This window comes from Chiloscyllium plagiosum, chromosome 7, assembly GCF_004010195.1.
Source record: "Chiloscyllium plagiosum isolate BGI_BamShark_2017 chromosome 7, ASM401019v2, whole genome shotgun sequence".
NCBI lineage: Eukaryota > Metazoa > Chordata > Chondrichthyes > Orectolobiformes > Hemiscylliidae > Chiloscyllium > Chiloscyllium plagiosum.
In genome coordinates this window covers 6,760,277-6,782,622 of record NC_057716.1, presented here as the reverse complement: position 1 = coordinate 6,782,622, position 22,346 = coordinate 6,760,277, and the positions used below count along the sequence as shown (strand labels likewise).

General features: G+C 40.3%; 1 protein-coding gene across 2 annotated transcripts in view; it reads right to left on the bottom strand.

Annotated features, from left to right (window-relative positions):
- plcl1 (phospholipase C like 1) overlaps positions 1–22,346 on the bottom strand; it is a 336,006-nt gene that overhangs the window by 239,070 nt on the left and 74,590 nt on the right. The window lies entirely within an intron of this gene.

The following is a 22,346-nucleotide window of genomic DNA, read 5'->3' as shown; positions in this document are numbered from 1 at the left end:
GGAAGACAATTAATCAAACTCATGATAATCAGAGAAAAATATTCTCCTTATTCTAACTTAAATGGAAGACCCCTTATTTTTAAACTGCATCCCTGAGTTCTTGAGTTTCCCACAAGAGGAAACATCTCTTCAGCATCTACCTGTCATATTCTCTCAGGATCTTATGTTTCAATAAGAGCATCTTTCATTCTTTTAAACTCCAAGGGCAGAATGTGTAGAAGTTTGAGTGACATGGTCTATGGTGAGATATTAGGTAGAATCAAGTGATAACTGAAGCATAGGCCATCTCTTTGTTGAGATAATTTGACACTGCCATTTATGTTTTTCACAAGCGGACTGGTGAGATTTTCATTAGGCAGTGGTGAAATGCCGTGACATGGGTTAACGCTTGTTAAATGCATTGTTAACATCACAACTCAAATCAATAATAACGCATCTTATCAAACTCGCCAAACAAGCTAGACAACAGGAAAACTCGACAAAGAAACCAGAACATGTACCTTGTGAATGCAACCTACCACTTGCTCCAAATGACCTCTATGTTGGAAACCAGACACTAACATCGCTGCATTATGCTCTATGGGCACTATGGACACTGTCCACACAAACCCAAAGTCCACCAATATGGGCATCTGATATATGCCAGCCTCTAAAAATTCTCATTGTGCATTTGCCATCCACTTATTCTATGCTTCTGCCCTTCAAAGCTGTATTATGGATGCACTAACAACTGTCATTGTAATGCTGCTTCGAGGAGACTGTGCACTTAAGGAAACACAGCCTGATAATTTACTGGACAAGGTTGCTTTTCTGGGGTCGTTGCTTGCTGTCATTGAGTTCACTGACTCTAAGTCTACTTGGAAACTCAGAGCATCCATGTCTTACAGTTCTTTGCCATTTTGAGCTTTGCCCCCTCAGCCAGAGATACCAGGCTCTTATTAATACTGTTGTAAAATACTATTTAGCACAGACACAAAGCCAGGAAGCTTCTTATATTTGTCAGCAGGCCTCAATCAAGGTATGGGGGTTAGCCTTCGCTTGGGAGGTCCTAGCAGAGGAAGTCAGAGGCAGTACCCAGTGCAATTCCAGGCGACGTCTCCTTGTAAGCGGTGAGGAGCCAAATGCTGAGCAGCCCACCATCTGCCTTATTGCCCAATTGTGGGCTGTTTACCTCGTGAAATGAGAGGAAGGCAAATATTATGGGAGATGAAGAAGATGATGTGCTGTTACCTTTGGTGCAGATGGAAGTGTCCCACGCGAGCAAGCAGACAGGGCACAGGGCATGCAAAGTTAATTGTATCAAGGAGAGGGGTGGATGACAGCAAGTGGAGAATATGGCATAGTCAAGTGCGAATGAAATATCAGAGAGATGAAGGCGGTACTTACCCTGGTGGAGTAGAGAAGGAAACTGACCACTTACTACAATACTGGGCATTCCTTTAGATGGCTGAGAGTGCTTTAACCTAGTTGCAAACTCTGACCAGGCTGGAAGGGGGGACTGACATCGTGGCTTTATTGCTGTCCCTGGGGGAAGAGGAAATCCTGTAATGGCACTACCCTGTCCAACAGGACTTCTAGAATTGTGAAGTGGGACGCCGACATCCCCTAGAATAAATATCGGAAACTGTGCAGGGCATCTCTGGACTGACAATACTTGGCCGGGTACACAATAAGCTTTTAAAGACAGTGCTAGGGTTGCTGGTATAATGGAAGATATCCACCATGTAGTGACTTGTTCTGGGAAAGGAAAATGGTAAGACTGGGTGAAAAATGGACATGGGCAACAGGTACTTAATGAGATGAATTTGGAAAGATGGGGCAAGAAAGCTTATGAGGTTATAAGTTCTCCAAAACATTTGACGCAATTCAAGACTTAGCGAAAGAAAAACCATTAATTCAACCCTAAAAGACACAACCTCGACCTGTCTAACGTTTCCTCACAAGATAATCCCCTCTACCAGGAATGAATCAAGTGAACATTCTCTGAATTGCTTCTAATGCAATTATGTCCTAGGAGACCAAAATTATACACAGTACTCTAGATGTGGTCTTGTAAATGCCCTGATACAGCTGCAGTAAAACATCTCTACATTTATTCATTTTCCATTACCCTTGCAATAAATGACAACATTCCATTTGCCTTCCTAATCATTTGCTGTACCTGCATATGAAATTTTGATACTCATGCACCAGGATATTCAGATCCCTCTGTACTTCAGAGTTACTGGTGTGTTGCCTTATTATTCTTCCTGTCAAAGCGGATCAAAGGATGTAAGGCATATGAGTGTAAAACGATTCACAAGAGCTGTTTTAGCAATGAGGAACCTTGGATACAAAGACAGATTAGAGAAGTTAAGATTGTTTTCCTTTGAGAAGAGAAGGCAATATCATTACATGACAGGACAAAGTAGATCGAGAAAACTCTTCCCGTTTGTGAAAGTTTGAGAACAAGAAGGAATAGATTTAAAATAAATGCAAGAAGAAGCAATGGCAACAAGAGAAATAAAATTATAATGCAGCAAGTGAGTAAGATCTTGAATCCACTGGCTGACAATGTGACGGAGGTAGGTTCAATTATGGCAATCAAAACACAATTAAATAATTTTCTGAAATATGCAGGGTTACAACAGAAGGGAGTAGAGAATTGGTGTAATGCTACATTCGGACAGCTGTTGTAGAATGAGGAGCTGAATAGCCTCCTACTGTGCTGCAATAATTCTGTGGAGAAAGTGAGGTCTGCAGATGCTGGAGTCGAGAGTGTGGTACTAGAAAAGCATAGCAGGTCAGGCAGCATCCGAGGAGCAGGAGAATCAACGTCTCAGGCATAAGCCCTTTAAGAAGGGATTATGTCCAAAACATTGATTCTCCTGCTCCTTGGATGCTGCCTGACCTACTCTGCTTGTTCGGCAACACACTCTTGACTATAATAATTCTGTGAAAGGATTCAGAACCTGAGCTTTGTAAATACAAGCGAAGTGTGAAATTAAGTAAATTATACTGCAGTATTGTGATCAATTCTGAACAGCACACTCTTCGGAAGGTTTTAAAGGGTGCAGAACATATTCACTAGAATGTATGAAGAACTATTTAACAATGTCACATCTACTTTAGTACTTCCTGTCTTTCCCTAGCTGGGCTACCACCTACCGTTTTCCTCTGATGATATTTGTCCTGACTTTCACAGAGCTCTCTTTCTCAAATGTTCTATGACTGAATGCTGCCAGTTATCAGCCCAGTACCCCTCTACCAATATATGCAAACCATTGACGGAACTGGTCCTCACCTCAACAACTTCTCCTTCAAATTGTCCCCTTCCTTCAGACCAAAGGATAGCCATGGGCAACTACATGGACCCCAGCTACGTCAGCCACTTCATCGAATACGTGGAACAGTCCATCTTCTGCAGCTACATTGGTACCACCCCCCACCTTTTCCTCCGTCACATTTATGACTGCATCGTTGCCACTTTGTGCTCCCACGAGGAGGCTGGTCAGTTAATCAACTTCATGAACCTCTTCCACCCTGACCTCAAGTTCATCTGGACCATCTCGGACACCTCCCTCCCCTTCCTGTTCCTCTCCGTTGCTATTGCCAGTGACCAACTCAACATGGACTTCTACTTCAAACCCACTGATTCATTCATTCACCTGGACTACACCTCTTCCCACCATACCTCCTGTAAAACAGCTATCCCTTACTCCCAATTGCATCGCCTCAGCCGTATCTGCTCCAAATAGGAGCAATTCCTCTCCAGGACATCCCAGATGGCCTCCCAACTCAAGGACTACAAATTCCCCTGCCACATGATCAACAATGCCTGCCAGCGCATCTGCTCCACTTCCCGCACCTCTGCCCTTGAACCTCACCCCTCCAGCCACAACAAGGATAGAAACCCCCAGTCCTCACCTTCCACCCCACTAATCTCCGGATACAGCGCATCATCCTCCACTATTTCCACCACCTACAATCAGACCCTACCACCAGAGATATATTTCCCTCCCCACCACTATCGGCAGAGACCATTCCCTCTGCGACTCCATCGTTAGGTCCATGCCCCACCAACCCACCCTCCACTTCTGGCATCTTCCCCTGCTGTTACAAGAGATACAAAACCTGCACCCACACCTCCCCTCTCACCTCCATCCAAGGCCCCAAGAGAACTTCTGCACTTCATCTAATGTGTCTGTCACTCTCGATATGGTCTCCTCTATATATGTGGGAGATAGGAGGCCAACTCGCAGAATGTTTCGGGGAACATCTTTGGGACACACGCATCAAACAACCCCATTACCCTGTGACCAACTACTTCAACATCCCCCTGCCACTCTGCCAAGGACACAAATGTTCTGGGCCTCTTTCAATGCCAAATCCAAGCCACCCGATGCCTGAAGGAAGAACACCTCATCTTCCGCATTGGCACCATCCAACCACACGGCATCAATGTCAACTTCGCCAGTTTCTTCATCTCCCCTTCCCCCACCTCATCCCAGATCCAACCTTTCAACTCAGCACCAACCTCTTGAACTGTCCTACCAGTCCATCTTCCTCTCCACCTATCCCCTCCACCCTCGCCTCCGAGCTATCACCATCACCCCCCACTCGCATCTACATATCGCCTTCCCAGCAACCTCACCCACAGCCCCAGCCCTACTTTCCTATTTATTTCTCTGACCTCTCCCCCCACCCCGCCTAACATTCCTGATGAAGCGCTTATGCCTGAAATATCAATTCTCCTGCTACTTGGATTCTGCCTGACCTGCTGTGCCTTTCCAGTGCCACATTTTTCAATACTGATCTCCTGCAAGTGCAGTCCTCACTTTCTCCTGGTTCTGCATTCAATGTCCCGTTGCAACCTACAACAGCCCTTCACACTATCCACCACACCAGCAACCTCTGTGTCATCTGGAAACTTACTAACCCACCTAATTCTTTATCCAAGTCATTTATAAAAATTACAAAGAGCAGAGGTCCCAGAAAAGATCCCTGTGGAACATCACTGGTCACCGAGCTCCAGGCTGAATACTTTCCATTTACTACCACTCATCTATGGGCCAGCCAATTCTGTATCTAGACAGTCAAATTTCCCTGTATCCCATGCCTCCTTACTTTCTGAATGAGCCGACCATGGGGAACCTTGTCAAATGTCTTGCTAACATCCACTGCTCTACATTCATCAATGTGTTTTGTCACATCCTCAAAGAATTCATAAGGTTTGTGAGATATGACCTGCCCCTCACAAAGCCATACTGACTATCTCTAATCAAACTATTGTTTTCCAAGTAATCATAAATCCTGTCTGTCATAATGCTCTCCAATAATTTGTCCACCATAGACTTAAGATTGACTGGTCTATAACTCCCAGGACTATCCCTATTCCTTTTTTTGAACAAGAAAATAACATTTGTCACCCTCCAATCATCTGGCACTACTTCAGTGGACAGTGAGGATGCAAAGATCACCACAAAAGGTGTGGCAACCTCTTCTCTCTCTTCCTGTAGTAACCTTGGGTGTACGTCATCTGGCCCAGGCGATTTACCTATCTTTATGTTTTTCAAAATTTTCAGCACATCCTCCTTCTTAAAATCAACGTGTTTGAGCATATCAGCCTGTTTCACACTTGCCTCAGAAACGACCAGGTCCCTCTCAAGTAGTGAATACTGAAGCAAAGTATTCATCAAGGACTTCCACTACCTCCTCTGACTCCATGCACAAGTTCCCTTCACTATTCCTGATCAGCCCTATGCTCTCTCTGGCCATCCCGTTGTTCTTCACGTAAGTGTAGAACACCTTAGGGTTTTCCTTAATTCTATCCACAAAGTGACTGCCCCTTTCTTGTTTCTGACTTCCACCCATACTGACTCCGTCAACAAACCCTCCTCGACAAGCTTCCTTTTTCCAGCTGTGATACTATCCCTGAAAAGCAATGCCACTCCCCAACCCTTTTTACCTCACCCCCTATTCCTTTTGAAACATCTGAACCCTGGAATATTTAACAACCATTCCTGCCTCTGTGATATCCAAGTCTCCATAATGGCTACAGCATCATAGTGCCAAGTACTGAATCATGCTCTAAGTTCATCACCTTTATTCCTGATAGTTTTGTGTTAAAATAGACACGCTTCAACCCATCACACTGACTGCAACTTTGCCCTATCAACTGTCTGTCCCTCCTCATGGATTCTCTGCATGCTGTATCGGGCTGTTCACCAGCTACCCCATTCTCAGATCCTTCGCTCCAGTTCCCACCCCTCGCTAAACTTGTTTAAACCCTCCTGAAGAACTCTAGCAAACCTCCCATTCAAGATATTGGTGCCCCTTCAGTTCAGGTGTAACCCATCCTTCTTGTACAGGTCCCACCTTCCCCAGAAGGTATTCTAATGATCCACATATTTGAAGCCGTCCCTCCTACACCAGCCCTGCAGCCACATGTTCATCTGCACTCGCTCCCTGATCCTAGCCTCACTTAGTCCATTGCACCGGTAGCGATCCTGAGATTATTACACTGCTCGTCCTGCCTTTTAGCTTCCAACCTAACTCCCTATATTCACTTTTCAGGTCCTCATCCCTTTTCCTAGCCATGTCATTGGTACCAATGTGTACCACAACTTCTGGCTGCTCTCCCTCCCACTTAATGAAACATTTTTAACATTTACAAGCAATTTCCTAAAAATATCTGTAAAATGGAAATAAGAGGGAGTAACTCAATAAAATCACAATTAAAATTAATTAAATTACAATTAACTAAAATTACAATCACCAAGGAAATCCTACTGGACAAATTATTGGAGCTGTGGTCTGGCAAGTCCAGATTCTGAGGGCCCCATGGTCTTAAAAAGTGTAGCTAATTAGATAGTTAAGACTTGGTTTTAATTTTCCAATACTCCCTGATTTGGGGAAGATTCCATTATATTGGAAAATTCTGAATAAAATTATTTTATTCTAAAAGGGGGAGGGACAAAAAGTAGGGAACTACAAGCCAATTAGCTTGCCATCTGTTACAAGGGAATGTTAGAAGCTATTATTAAAGATTAGGGCATTTACAAAACTTCAGTGTAACCAGTCAGACACAACATGGCTTTGTGAAGGAGAAATCATGTTCAACCAATCTCTCCCATCTAAAGTATACTGTACAGCACTGGTTTCGTTACTGAAGAAAGAATGTAAGTGCATTGAAGCATTCAGAAAAGGTTTACTTAAGTAGTGGTTCTCAGCCTTTTGCTTCTTGCGTATCGCCAATCATCTGTCAAAAGATCCTAGTCCCACCTGCAGGCTCCCTAACTTTCTCAAGAAAGTCACTTTGCAAACCATCCTTTTGTATGAAACATCGCTGCTCTCCCTACTGGCAACTAAGTAGCACAAATATATGTATAGACAGTCAATACCTTAATGCTAATCTCAATGTCATTTTTTTTAAAAATTGTAATGAATATTTTTGAAACTGTGTGTCTCATCTCGACAACCTTTCATGTTCCATCACTGGAATGTTCTGGTCACCCTGCAGGCTCGAATGGCCAAATAGCGTCCTCCTGCTACAATCTTCTATGTCTATACCTATGTACATATGGATGCAGCACACTAATTCCATTTTGAATGCAACATTGACAAGTAAAATTGGGATAAATCAAACAGCGCTTTTTAAAGATGAGGTTCTTGTTGTCAACCAAGCTAAATTTCTAATGAGGGGAAAGGTAGTACAAGCAAAACCAAAGTCCCATAGATGACAAACCAGCGAGCAAGTAAGATTAAATAGACAAAGAGTGAGGATGTCAGATGTCAGGTTGATAATTCATGAGAGGAACAAGATAAATATTGAAGTCCAGAGAGGAATTCATACATAAAATAAAGGCAAAGATAAAGAGGAAGCATTATGAAGGTTATCAACCTAATCAGGACTAGATGCATCTGAGAAATGCAAGGGAAGTAACAACAGCTTGCAGAGTGTGGAGAAAAGAAAATTAATAGGTTAGATTTATGATTCACTTCAGTTGCCTGAACAGGTGGAGAAGCTGCATCTGACCTTCTTAGAAATGGTTAAGAAGAGATTTGTGTTCAAAGTCAAGAGGTACAGACAGAACAGGAAGAAACTAAAGTGTGAGGATCAAGAACCAGAGACATCAATTTAAGGTTACTAGCAAGACAACAAATGATGATATGAGAAAAGAAAACGTATTCCCTCAGTAAGTGGTTGGGATCTGGAAAACACTGCTGGGGGAATGGTGAAAGCAGATCTAGTTGTAGCTTCCAAAAGGAACTGGATAAATACCTAAAGAGGAAAAAATAGGAAGGCAACATCTAGCAAGCAACAATTTGATTTCAGATAGACAACATGGACTTGTCAAGGGCAGGTCATATCTCACAAACCTCATTGAGTTTTTTGAGAAGGTGACCAAGTATGCGGTTGAAGGTAGGGCAGTTGACATGCTGTACATAGACTTCAGTAAAGCCTTTGATAAGGTTCCACATAGTAGGCTGTTGGACAAAATGCAGAGGCATGGGATTGAGGGTGATTTAGCAGTTTGGATTATAAACAGGCTTTCTGTAAGAAGGCAGAGAGTGGTGGTGTGGTGGAAAATATTCAGCCTGGAGTCCGGTTACTAGTGGTGTGCCAAAAGGATCTGTTTTGGGACCACTACTGTTTGTCATTTTTATAATGACTTAGACACAGGCACAGGTGGATAGGTTAGTAAGTTTGCAGATGACACTAAAGTCAGTGGAATAGTGGACAGTGTGGAAGAATGTTGCAGGTTGCAGGGGGACTTGGATAAACTGCAGAATTGGGCTGAGAGGTGGTAAACAGAGTTCAATACAGCTAAATGTGAGGTGATTCACTTTGGGAAGAATAACAGGAAGGCAGAATACTGGGTCAATGGAAAGATTCTTGGTAGTGTGGATGTCCAGAGGGATCTTGGAGTCCATATACATAGATCCCTAAATGTTGATTGTGTTGTTAAGAAGGCATATAGTGTGTTAGGTTTTATTGGTAGAGGGATTGAGTTGTCACTTGGAATATTGTGTACAGTTCTGGTCACCCCATTACAGGAATGATGAGGAAGCTTTGGAAAAGGTGCAGAGGGGATTTACCAGGATGTTGCCTGGTCTGGAGGGAAGGTCTTATGAGGAAAGGCTGAGAGACTTGGGTCTGTTCTCATTGGAAAGAAGAAGGCTAAGAGGGGATTTGATAGAGACATATAAGATGACCAGAGGATTAGATAGAGTAGACAGTGAAAGTCTTTTTCCTAGGATGATGATGTCAGCGTGTACGAGGGGACATAACTACAAATTGAGGGGTGATAGATTTAAGACAGATGTCAGAGGCAGGTTCTTCACTCAGAGAGTGATAAAGGTGTTGAATGCTCTGCCTGCCAATGTAGTTAACTCAACCACATTAAGGAGATTTAAACAATCTTTGGATAAGCACATGGATGATGACGGGATAGTGTAGGGGGTTGAGCTTAGATTAGTTCACAGGTTGGCGCAACATCGAGGGCCAAAGGGCCTGTTCTGCGGTGTATTGTTCTATGTTATATGTTCTCAGAAATGGGAGTGAGATGATCTTATTTGCGCTTGCAGAGAGCCAACACAACCATGGTAAGCTGAATGGTCTCCCTTTGTATGATGACTTTCATAAGATTCTATAATTTTAATCCCAACCGCTATGTTGCACATATCAATTGAAGTAATCTTTGTGATTCTACACCAGCAGATGAACTGTGATCCTGTCACTTTCCAAGCTAATTTTCAAATTTGAAAACTTTACTCACCGTGCATTAAAATTCATGTGCTGAGTGACTATAATTTTAAGTAATCTTAAATGTCAACTGATATGAGTAGATTAGAGACTATTTTCAAAGAGATTACTTTCAAATTCCAAATCCAAATTATCTTTCTGCTCACTATTTAACATAGAAAATTAGTGCAGGAATAGGTTTATTAAGCCCTTCAAAGCCTGATCCATCCTTCAACATGATCATGGCCAATCATGCAATTTAGTACACTGTTCCCAGTTTCTCCCCACACCCTCTGATCCCTTAGCCCCAGAAACTAACTCAATCTTGAAAACATTCCATGCTCTGGCCTCAACAGTTCTCCGAGGCATAAAATTCCAGAGGCTCACCACTCTCTGGGTATCAAACTTTCTCCTCATTTCAGTAAGTTCCAGTAAGATGGCAGTGAAATAGGGCTTCTGAGTCCAGGGCTCATTCACTTCACATGCTTTTCTTTTCATTTCTTTTCTTTTTTCGCTTTTGTTTTTTTTTCTCCTCTTTTATTTTACTTGGTTGTGATAACAGCATTGGTGGTGACCAGAGGGCCCAGCAGTGTGGACTCATGGTAGTTGCAAAGGGAAATTTGGGTTCCCAGCAGCTTCTGCATCGATGAGGCAGTTGTAGCAATGGCTGCTGAAGCGAAGGTGAGTTTGGGCTCCCGGTGGCATCTGCTTCCAGGGCAGATTCATGGAGGTGATGGAGGAGGCAGGTTTGGGCCCAGTACGAGACCTGGTGACATCAGCAATGGCTGCATCAGTGAGGTGGACCCTAAATGGACACATGGCGGCAGCAGGGTAGAGTTTGAGCCAGAGTGGTACCTGGAAACATCAATGGTATCTGCATTGGTGAGATCTAGTGAGGACTCATAGTGGCAAGGGTATCAGTAGAGGCAAGATGGTGCTGAAGAAGGGCAACTTTTGTTCCAGTGGTGGCGGCACAGCCAAGGGGACTCATGCATGGCCACCAGGCCCATGATGGATTATACAGTTGGACATTTTCTTCATTTTTCTGCCTTTATATTCTATATTTTGGTTAATTTTTCTGTGTTTTGAGATAGCACTGGAGAGTGGCGACACTATACAATATTTGCGCCGTATTTTGTAACAAGATACACGTGATGATAAATAAATCAAATAAATTTTACTCAACATAATTTTAACAGTGTAATGTTACAAAAAGGCTTTACACTTGATATTGTTTGGAGGACTTAAGTTTTGAAGGAATGTGGGAAAAGGAATTTATTTCAAACTGTGTGGACATATCTGGATCAATTTATTTGAAAGAGTTCTTTGAAAGTTCATTATGTTTTTTTTAAATTGAATTCCTAGAAATCACAGATTGGTGATAACTACTTACTTTGTTGCAGATTCTGCTGCGACTGTTCTGAAAGGTGACTGTCTTGGACAGCTGCTTGTTTTATTTGAAGGGATTGGTGAAAAATCTACTAAAAGTTAGCTGAGTTGAAGGGAAGCCTGATAAGAACAACCGATGCTGGAGAGAAGCTGTACGTGAAGAAGAGTCACCTCGACTTGAAATATTAGATTGCTCTCTCTCTCTCCATGGATGCTATCTGACCCACTGTGATCTCCAGTATTTGTTGTTTTCAGTACATGAACAAGTTGCCCAGTCGACCTCTCCCATTTCTGCAAAAGGCTTTTCATTAGATCAGGGTGGAACTCATTTGCTCTTTTAAAAGTGTGATCGAAAGAACAACTTGTAAAGAGGTTTTTTTGTTTTACTTTGGTGTTTTTTTTCAAATTGTGAACCAAAATAAGTAAAGAACTGTTTTAAAACCAGAGATTGCAAGGTTTGCTGCATGATTTGATACTCACTGTAAACACTGTTTATACAACTATCACTTGTTGAACTGGTTGCAAACAAATTGGAGACAAAGGGTTGTGTACAAGTGAAACTTTGTTTGGCAACAAGGATCAGATTAGTAACCAGTTACCAGCGACAAAGGCTTTCTGCCTGACAACATTATGTGATTGGTTCTCAGGTAGCCGAACAGCTTTAGGCTTGAACAAGATACAGACATCAGATCACCATCAGCATTGAAATTCTTTGTTCTCTGCAGTAAACCACTTCAAGCTTGCAAAAAAAATTATATTTCCTTCATCAGTTGCTGTAAACTCTGTCTTTTAAGTAATAATTCAGAATTTATTTTTTTACTGAACGAGCTACACTATGCCTTTGGAAGGCAGTAGAAGTACCTGGGGAAGAATGATTGAGTACAGCATTCTGACAAGCACAAGAATCATCTCAGCAGTCCTTGCAAACAGGTATCACTGAACTGCTTTCCCACATTTTACCTCCATCCATGATCTATACAATGTGTGCATGCGCAAAGTGGAGGTAATAGGGAATTAGAGTTTTCATTCGTATTGTTGTATGCTAATGGCTCATAACTGTTTACCTATAATAAGTAGTCATTTTTGTTAAATAAAGAAACCTAGCCCCTGCTGTCAACCTGGGTCTAGAAGACTGGTAAAGTAAGGATTTTTTCATACTTTTAAAAATCTTTAACTTTTGTGACGACCCTGGGAATAGCAGGGCTTGTTTTCCAGTGTGCAACCCCAGTGAGTTTAACAACCTCAAGACTGTATTTCTGAGCGACTATGTTGCAAGATTGCAGAAACAACAGTTCATGATAAGTGTCTTGATCACAAGCTCCACAACATCACAGCAACAGACTCTATCCTTTGGCCTATAAGAATGTACCACTGGCCAAAGTGCGTGTTTTTTTTTCAGGAAGCAAATCTCCACAGATAAATCCTCTTTCCTGAAGAGTGTGTTTATGTGTGTATAGGTATGAGTGTGTCTTTCCACGTATACTTTGGGATATTTAGAGGGATAAGCATTTTTTTAAATTACTGCAGTTTTATTTATTAAGGTTTGATTTCATAACAAACCTATAATTGTGTTTAAACAATTTTGTTTAAAACCTGATACAGACAAGGTATTAATTAGACATCTTGGTAACTGGAAAACATATTTTATTTGATGTTGTGACAGAGTAGTGGTAAGTCTAGAATGATGATGCACTCCTCTAGCCTCAGCTGTAACCATAATTATGATGTGAAATTAGCTGTTCTAACAATAAAAAAAAGAGGAAACCAAGTGCAAGAGTAATCAAGGGGATGGGACAGGTTTTCAATAAGTTTCTCCTTGTATCTTCAATAGTGTCAGTAATACTATATATATATATATATATATATATATCAGTATATATGACTCTAAAAAATCATTCCAAAAACTGAGATTCATATAAAGTGTGAATATTGTAAAATATCACATAAAACAAGGAGAGTATAAAATGTAAGCTGCCAGAGTATGGACGATTGTCATTTTGAAGTACGAAACAAAACATAACACTGGTGTTTCATATGAAATTAATATGGCTTGGTTTATTGAATAAATTAATTGAACCAACACATGTTCAACCAGAATAAAATAATTTCAAAATCTGACAAATTCATTGATTTTAGAATCCAATGTAAAAGTTAATCCAATTCATTCTGATTTACTTTGACCAAATCACCATTGTAAGTTTTGCACTCTACATCAGATGTACCACTTCCAATTTCAGAATTACTTCTTCTCAACAAACTTGATCTCTCTCCATACATTGAATTCGATGTTGTGTTATTTTTAAACAATCTGACAACAGTTTAGCACTAATAGCATCTTACAAATTGATGACAGAACCACACAAATGTCAAGAGAGGCATCATGTATATTTTCACTCCTTAAAAATTAATTCTGTCAACCATTCGTTATTTCATTTGGCACGTTAAGTAATCCTTGACCAGGTTTTTGATGTACACACTCTTATAAAGTCTTAGAGATGTACAGCATGGAAACAGATCCTTTGGTCCAACTTGTCCATACCGACCAGATATCCCAACCTAATCTAGTCCCACCTGCCAGCACCTGGCCCATATCCCTCCAAACTCTTCCTATTCATATACCCATCCAAATGCCTCTTAAATGTTGCAATTGTACCAACCTCCACCACATCCTCTGGCAGCTCATTGCATATTCGCAGCACCCTCTGCGTGAAAATGTTGCCCCTTAGGTCTCTTTCATATCTTTCCCCTCTCATCCTAACTCTATGCTCTCAAGTTCTGGACTCCCCGACCCCAGGGAAAAAGACTTTGCCTATTTATCCTATCCATGCCCCTCATAATTTTGTAAACCTCAATAAGGTCACCCCTCAGCTTCCTACGCTCCAGGGAAAACAGCCCCAGGCCTGTTCAGCCTCTCCCTCTAGCTCAAATCGTCCAACCTTGGAAACATCCTCGTAAATCTTGGTATCAGTGGTTATACTCCCTCATATAACTGCAATTTGAATGTTTTCTTTTTCTTCATAAGCGCTTCTTGAACTCATTGGTTGTATGGGATTGGACATACTGAGCTGCATTCTTTTCACAGGGTACTAGGATGATTATTCCACATATTATCAATCCATATTTCAATCCTCAATCCAAACAATGTCATAGACAAGCATAAAAATGACAAGAATCTTGATTTTCAGCATGATTTTACATTTGAAAATTACCATAGGTTTTAATTTTGTTCTGTTAGCCATACAAACGGTAGTCTTCATGAGAATTGTTTTCAAGTCTTTCCACTACAAAATTTGGTTGCTGTGAATTTCAAAATTTATGAGTATTTTGTTCATGGTGTGCGGTATAATGGGACACTTGCTTTTGCCACTGCATGATGATAATCACTATAAATATAATTTTGATAGAGGTCTTTTGGTAGTCTTGCAGAAACTTTGATTTTCTGGTGCAATACATGACATTTTTGTTCCATAAATTTGCTATTTCAATTAGCTTTAAAACAAAAACAAACTACTGGGTGGATAGTGAAGAAGGCATTTGGTATGCTTTTTTTATTGGTCAGAGTATTGAGTACAGAAGTTGGGGGGTCATGTTGCGGCTGTACAGAACATTGGTTAGGCCACTTATGGATTATTGTGTGCAATTCTGGTCTCCTTCCTTTCGGAAAGATGTTGTGAAACTTGAAAGGGTTCAGAAAAGATTTACAAGAATGTTGCCAGGGTTGGAGGATTTGAGACAAAGGGAGAGGCTGAACAGGCTCGGGCTGTTTTCCCTTGAGTGTCGGAGACTGAGGGGTGACCTGATAGAGGTTTACAAAATTATGAGGGGCATGGATAGGGTAAATAGACAAAGTGGAGGGATATGGGCCGGGTGCTGGCAGGTGGGACTAGATTAGGTTGGGATATCTGGTCGACATGGACGGGTTGGACCGAAGGGTCTGTTTCATGCTGTACATCTTTATGACTCTATGACTCTATACTGGGGACAATTGTGACCTGAAATAAAAATGAAAAGTGCAGGAGAAAGTCAGCTGGTCATGCAGCATTTACAAAGCTAGAAACAGAGTTAATAATTTTTTTTCAATATGATACTTATTTAAATTAAAGGGGGTTGGAAAGGTTATGGGTTTTGTGATATAGAGAAAGATGGAGGAGGAACAAATGGTGCAGATAGTGAAGATATCCCAGAGCAAAAGGAAAAGGACTGCTAATGACAGCGGAGAAGCGATATAGATGAAGCATGATAGATGTTAATAGCAGAAAATAGGTCAGTTCTACTGAGAGCAACAGGAGCACATTTTCTACTGGGGACTCTGTGCTCCATTTTGATTACTTTTCTATCCAATTCTGCGAGGAGAAAGTGAGGTCTGCAGATGCTGGAGATCAGAGATGGAAATATGTTGCTGGAAAAGCGCAGCAGGTCAGGCAGCATCTAGGGCACAGGAGAACCGACGTTTCGGGCATTAGCCCTTCTTCAGGAATCCTGAAGAAGGGCTAATGCCCGAAACGTCGATTCTCCTGTTCCCTAGATGCTGCCTGACCTGCTGCGCTTTTCCAGCAACACATTTCCATATCCAATTCTGCATACACACACACACACACACACACACAGACACACACTTGCTCCCAGTATTTTCAACTATTGACATCTACTCTTCATTTATTTGTCTCTGCTGTCATTAGCACTTCTTTTGCTCCTCCTCGCCCCTTTTCTGACAGTATAAAACTCATCACCGTTCCAGTCTCTTTCAGTTCTGAAAAGTCATATTGGACTTGAAACTTTCAGAAGTCTCAGTTTCCCCAACAATTTCCATGGCTTTAATTAGCCAACTTAAGACAGTATGTACTTATTGTACTTTTAATGATAAACCATCTAGATGATTTTCAACAACAGATTCAAATACATATTTCTCAAGATCAGTCTCTATTCACATTGTATATTAGGTCTTGGGCTCCTTCTCTTTCATTCCTCATGTATCCTTGCTCTAGTTTTTCATTAACACAGATTTCCATTTCTGCAGTTTCTGTTTCTATGTGGTGGAAGACTCATTCCTCTTTGTTATTTGCCACCTGGGGTCTTCTCTGTGTGGGTGTATCTTCAACATCTGCACAAGTCAGTTGTAACATCTACTAACTACAAACGCATGTACAGTGTACTATGACAGAAAGTGGGGGATCAACCTACATGCAAAAATGTCCACAGGGTGTCTTATATGCTTGGTTAATTTTAAGTAACACAATCTAATTTTAATTCCCTCACATTGAAAGCTATTTTACATAGTTTCTATTTTCAAAACAAAAGACGGCAAATTAGATACAGGAAGCCACAAGCTTATCAGCTTGACATCCATTATTTGGAAGATGTTGGAAGGGATTAATAGAAATGCCCTTTACAATTACTGTGAAAGAAGAAGGCCATTAGAAATTCATAACAGCTTCGGAAGATAAAAGGTTGTACTTAACAAATTTGGTGAGATTTTTAAGGAAGTAATTAGCATTGTGGATAGAGGAAATCCATTGGAGACTGTCTACCTAGTCTTTCAGAAAGTACCAGTAGATATTTTGCGCTGGTTTTTATTTCATCATTGTGGTCAAGAGGATACTGTATTGAGGCACAATGGCAAGGCTCATCAAAAGTGACTGAAAGATATGAGAGATTTTGGAATGTACCATATGTGAGATTAGAACAATATTGTGGTTCTACATAGCAATGAAAAAGTCAAGATTGGAAGTACCGTGTACAAGCAGTGAAAAATTTTAAGTTACATCCAAGAATAAAAATTCAGATTAGATTAACAACACGAAAAGGCATGGACAGTTACTGATATAGTATCTGCACATCCAGAAGTTTACTGTAGGCATGATGACAAATTCTCTGTGCCCATACGATGGCAAGATAGTGCAAGATACAGCAGTAGACCATGGTGAATTGTGGCAGAGGCTCTAGCAAGTACTGCAGAATTCATCCGGTATAGTGCAGCAATGGAAACATTGCTTGAGTACCCCAATAATCTGCTCACTGATGTTTTGTGTGTCTGCCTCATTTTGTTTTTTTATTGGGGTGCCACATGTATTTGAATTTGAATAGCACACTGAAGTCATGAGTTAGATGGTCATCAGATAGTTATTGTTGGCAGTCTCTGGTCTGACATGGTCAATGAAATACTTTCAAGAACTGATACAAAATACACATTTCTCAAGATCAGGCCAATACTTGGTCTCTGTTCACATGGCATATTTGATCTTGAGCTTCTTCTCCAATCCTCCTCCATCCTTGCACCAGTGTTTCACCAACAATGACTTCCCTCTGCAGTTTCTGTTTCTATTTCATACTTCGTCTGGTGTAAGTATAGCAGACTGCAGAAAAGGAAAGGATCATGACTGCTGCCAGAGGATACCAACAATCTAAACGGAATACATTCAGAACAGATCTAACAGTTCAAGATTGAACATCCTTGAGGCATTAGAATTATATTCAACTACAATCTATAATCTTAAGACTCAACATATCTCTCATTCTCTATGACAATCAGTCTAAGGGACCAATCCTATTCAATTTGGAAAGTAAGAGAATAAGTCAGGAATTACAATATGCATGACTAAAAATGAGTTACCAACCACGTGAAGATAGAAGACTGGAATGAACACATAACACACAAAAAAAAGCATGCTGTGGATAGCACAAAACATTACCATACTCAATATGCCATCAACAGTTTACTGCATCAAGCTGTGAATGGTGGTGGGCAGTTAATCAACTAAGGGGAACAGAAGGTTCCATGAATATTCCTGTCCCAAGGATGGTTGACCTTAACACAAAAGACTAAGTTGAAGTGGGTTTGCAACCATCTTCATTTATAAATGTCAATCCTCCTCCTGAGATCCCACAGTTACAGATGTCTGCATCATCAAATCCAATTCACCCCAATATGATGTCACAAAATGGCTGACATACCAGAAACAGCAAAAACCATGGAACTCAACATTCTAGTTGTAACACAGACTACTTGTCCTCCAGCACTAGACACAGCTTAGCTAATGTGTTCCAGTGCAGGTACAGCATTGACAGCTTCGCATCAAAGTACAAGCCTGCCCACAAAATCAGGAGAAATCCAATTTGGCCAATTAACATCACAGCAACCCATCTCAGCGATCAGTCAGGTATCCCGAATATTGCTATCTGGTATCACTTTTTCACTTAACATCTGCTCACCAACACTTAGTTGTGCTAAAATCTCTTAGTTCTCCAGACCTCATTTTAACCTTGGTTCAAGCATGGGCAAGAGAGTTGAATTATAGCAATTAAGTAAGGATGACTTCTCTTGGCAGAGACCAGTCTTTGATGAAATATGACAGCAAAGTTGAAGTCAAATGGGAATGGGAAGAACTCCCAACTAACTGGAGTCATATGTAGTTCAAAGGGAAGATCTCACTGAAGAACCAACATCTCAGGGCCCAATTATGATGAAAGATTCAATAGAAGAAGGCTTACATTTCCTGGAGTTTAGATTGAGCAGATTAATTGAAACATACATAACTTTTAAAAGGTCTGATGCTAGGAAGTCTAGAATTAGGGACCACAGTCTCAGAATAACATGGGAATTTGGGATGAGAAAAAAGGTATTAATCTCAGAAATTTGAATCTTTGGAATGTTCTACTCCAAAGAACTGTGGATATTCAGTTGTTGAGTTTTTAAAGTTAGAAATCGATAGGTTTTCAGATAAAAATTGAAGTTTTGGAATCAAAATATTATGAAAAGGCACAGTAAAAGTAGAAAGTCCTATTGAATGACACAGCAGACCATAGGGCCAAAAGGACCTTCATCTGCTTCTATATCTTATGTTCTTAAAGAAGTCTACACTTATATTCCTTCGAGTAAAGGTGATTTAAAAAATTATTATTTTTCATTTGGTTTTGGGATTTGGTATCATTTGAAGTGAATGGTTATATTTTGCTAATTTGAGGAAAGGCAATATAAAAATCAATAGAGCAGGAATAGAGAGAGACAGACATCTGGGGTATTTGCTCACGAATCACTGAAGGTATCAAGAGCAGTTTGAGAATGTGCTTAAAAGGGCATACAGAATTCTGCACTTTATAAATAAGCATTTATAATAGAAGAGAACAGAAGCAAAGTTTCGCTGCAACCAAAGTGTTTAGGAAAGATGTGAAGACTTTAAAGAACATGGATAGAAGATTTCCAAAAATGGTTCCAGGAATGAGAAATTTCAGGTGAATGAATGGAAGCTATTGATGTTCTCCATAAAAGAAGAGGGTTGACAGGAGACCTGAGGTATGCTCGAAATCAAAAGGGTTTCAGATAGTACAGAAACTAATACTGGTACAAGCCGCAGCAAGTAATGAGAAAGCACAAGTTTAAGATGATTGGGAAAAGTAACATGGGAACAAATATTTTCATGCAGGGTATGGTCATAAGCTAAAATGCCCTGCCTCAGAAGATACTGGAAACAGATTCAATCATGGCTTTCAAAAGGGAATTAGAAAAGCACTAAAAAGAAAATTTTGCAAAGCTGTAAGAAGAGAAAACAAGAATGAGACAAGTTAAATTGCTCTTGTAGAGAAGCAACATAGACTCAATAGGCAAACAGTCTCCTTCAATGCTGTGATTGTTACAATCATATTCGCCTTTGTTCTACAGGAGCAAACGACAGACTGATTATTTCTGACTATCTGGATAAATGCCCAACTGCAAAGAAAATTAATGCATCACACTTATGAGAACAACAATCAGAACCCTTAAAATTAACAGTACATGGTCACTCCTTTTGCAGTTGAAATGCATTTGTCAAAGACAGCTCTGCACTGATGTATGAAAACATGTTACATAATCTGTGAAAACTATTCCTTAGGTATTAACAGAAATTGACATACTACCTGTAAATGGAATTCACTCCAAACATTGTGCCTTCACAAATTAGCTCCCCAATCTAATTTGGATAGAAACAATGGAACCTGCAATCCTCTAAACTTCATTGCAATTTACAGTAAAGTAATAATAATTGTACCAAACAAAACTGTAGGCTGCACAGACAAAAAGTTGCAAGACATTCAATGTTCACTGCCAAACAAAAGTAAACTTCAATATTTAACTGAGCAACAGTAGCCTTGCTGTAGAAAATCCTGCAAAACAGGCCAAGGACACTTCAATGTCTGTGATATGCACACTGGAGTTGAACCTCAATATAACCATGAAATTTGTTTTTTTGATCAGTGAAAACAACTTTTCAGTTCAGCTAAGATATAATTGAATGGTGAAGCATACTGGAGGCACTCAATGGTCTGAGTGCCTTTAAAATTGCATCTCAGCAAGTTTAAATAAAATCATTGCTAAGAACAACGCTGATGTTAAAAATCTGTGATTTTGAACAAAGTCATTGCCAGAATCTCAAACTTTACTCTCACACCCACATTTGTGAGAACTGCATTCAAAAAGTACATTAAAAATAATAGATTATGTTAGATTATTAGATCATATTAAAATGTATAAATTTGAAAGGCTTGTCAACCTTTCAACAAAACGGTCAGTTCATCAACAATTTGTTTTATAATCTGAGATTGCACTTCCTTCCAGCTCCAAAGTTAGCTTTACAACCATTAAGTTTCCAAACTTTAAATTTCTGAAGCACAGAAGGAGCATTCTTCTAAATTAAACTTGGATATACTTGCACATTTAGGTTACCTGCAAAATGATTGCTGCATTGCGGTGGTGGAATATACTGCTAAGCTTGGAAAACATATTGTATGCCCAGTTCAATGATAACACTGAAAAAAAACCAGAAAATGCCCTTCAATGCCCTGCTCAAGGATTGAAATGAAAGGATTTACAAACAGTCAGTTTTCAGTTGGAATTCACAAGACAGCAAGTTCCTTACTTCTGTTGTGCTATCAGCAGTCGGACTTGTTTGATGCAAATACTGCGTGAGCTGAAATACTAGATTTCAATGCTGGCAGTTGATTTAAACAAAAGCTCCACTTTAATAATACAAGTCTTCCAATTACATCCCTAAAACAGGTTAATGTACACAATTTCTAATAACTCTCCTCCCGAGGGAACAGAGTTCCAAAAACTTCATCCATGGGCCTACATTTTACTGTAAAGTCTAGGTGTGTAACAGTACATCCAAATTTGATCCTCTTCTAATTTGACACCCACTCAAAAACATTTCATTAAGGGACACAGATAAAAATCATCAATATAAATTCCAGGCATCTTTTCTCCTTGTTAATGCAGGGATGCAGAAGCCTAGTTTAGCGCCCAATCATTGCCTTATCTGAAATTACACATGAATGAGGTTTCTAGGACCTTCTTGATGTACATTCCTCACAGTTGGTGTACAAGTCACTGATGGCTGCAAAATTCTTTTAACATAGAACATTCAGTACAAGGTATTCATAAGGGTTTTGATGGGATGAGATTATGGATATGAGATCAGGGTGTCACATTATTAGATAATTAGGTCATCTATTTATAAAAAAAGAGATGAGGAGAAATATCTTCACTCAAAGGGTTGTGAATTTTTGGAATTTCCTACCTCAGACGGCTATGGATTGTTGACTACTGAATATATTTCACATCAAAATTGATATTTATAAAATCATAGATTCTGAAACAGACTCTTCCGTTTAACTCATCCATGCCGACCAAGTCTCCCAAATTAAACTAGTCCCACTTGCCTGCATTGAGCCCATATCCCTCTAAACCTTTCCTATTCGTATATTGTCCAAATGTCTTTTGAATGTTGTAACTGTACCTGCATCTAGCAGTTCCTCTGGCAGTTCTCTACCATCCTCTGTATGAAAACGTTGCCTCTCAAGACCCTTTTAAATCTTTCGCTTCTCACCTTGAAAATATGCCCTCTAGAACATAGAACAATACAGCACATAACAGGCCCTTCAGCCCACGATGTTGTGCCGAACATTTGTCCTAGCTTAAGCACCCATCCTTGTACCTATCCAATTGCCACTTAAAGTTCACCAATGATTCTGACTCTGCCACTCCCACAGGCAGTGCATTCCATGCCCCCACCACTCTCTGGGTAAAGAACCTACCCCTGACATCTCCCCTATACCTTCCACCCGTCACCTTAAATTTATGTCGCCTTGTAACACCCTATTGTACGCGGGGAAAAAGTTTCTGACTGTCTACTCTATCTATTCCTCTGATCATCTTATAAACCTCTATCAAGTCACCCCTCATCCTTCGCCATTCCAA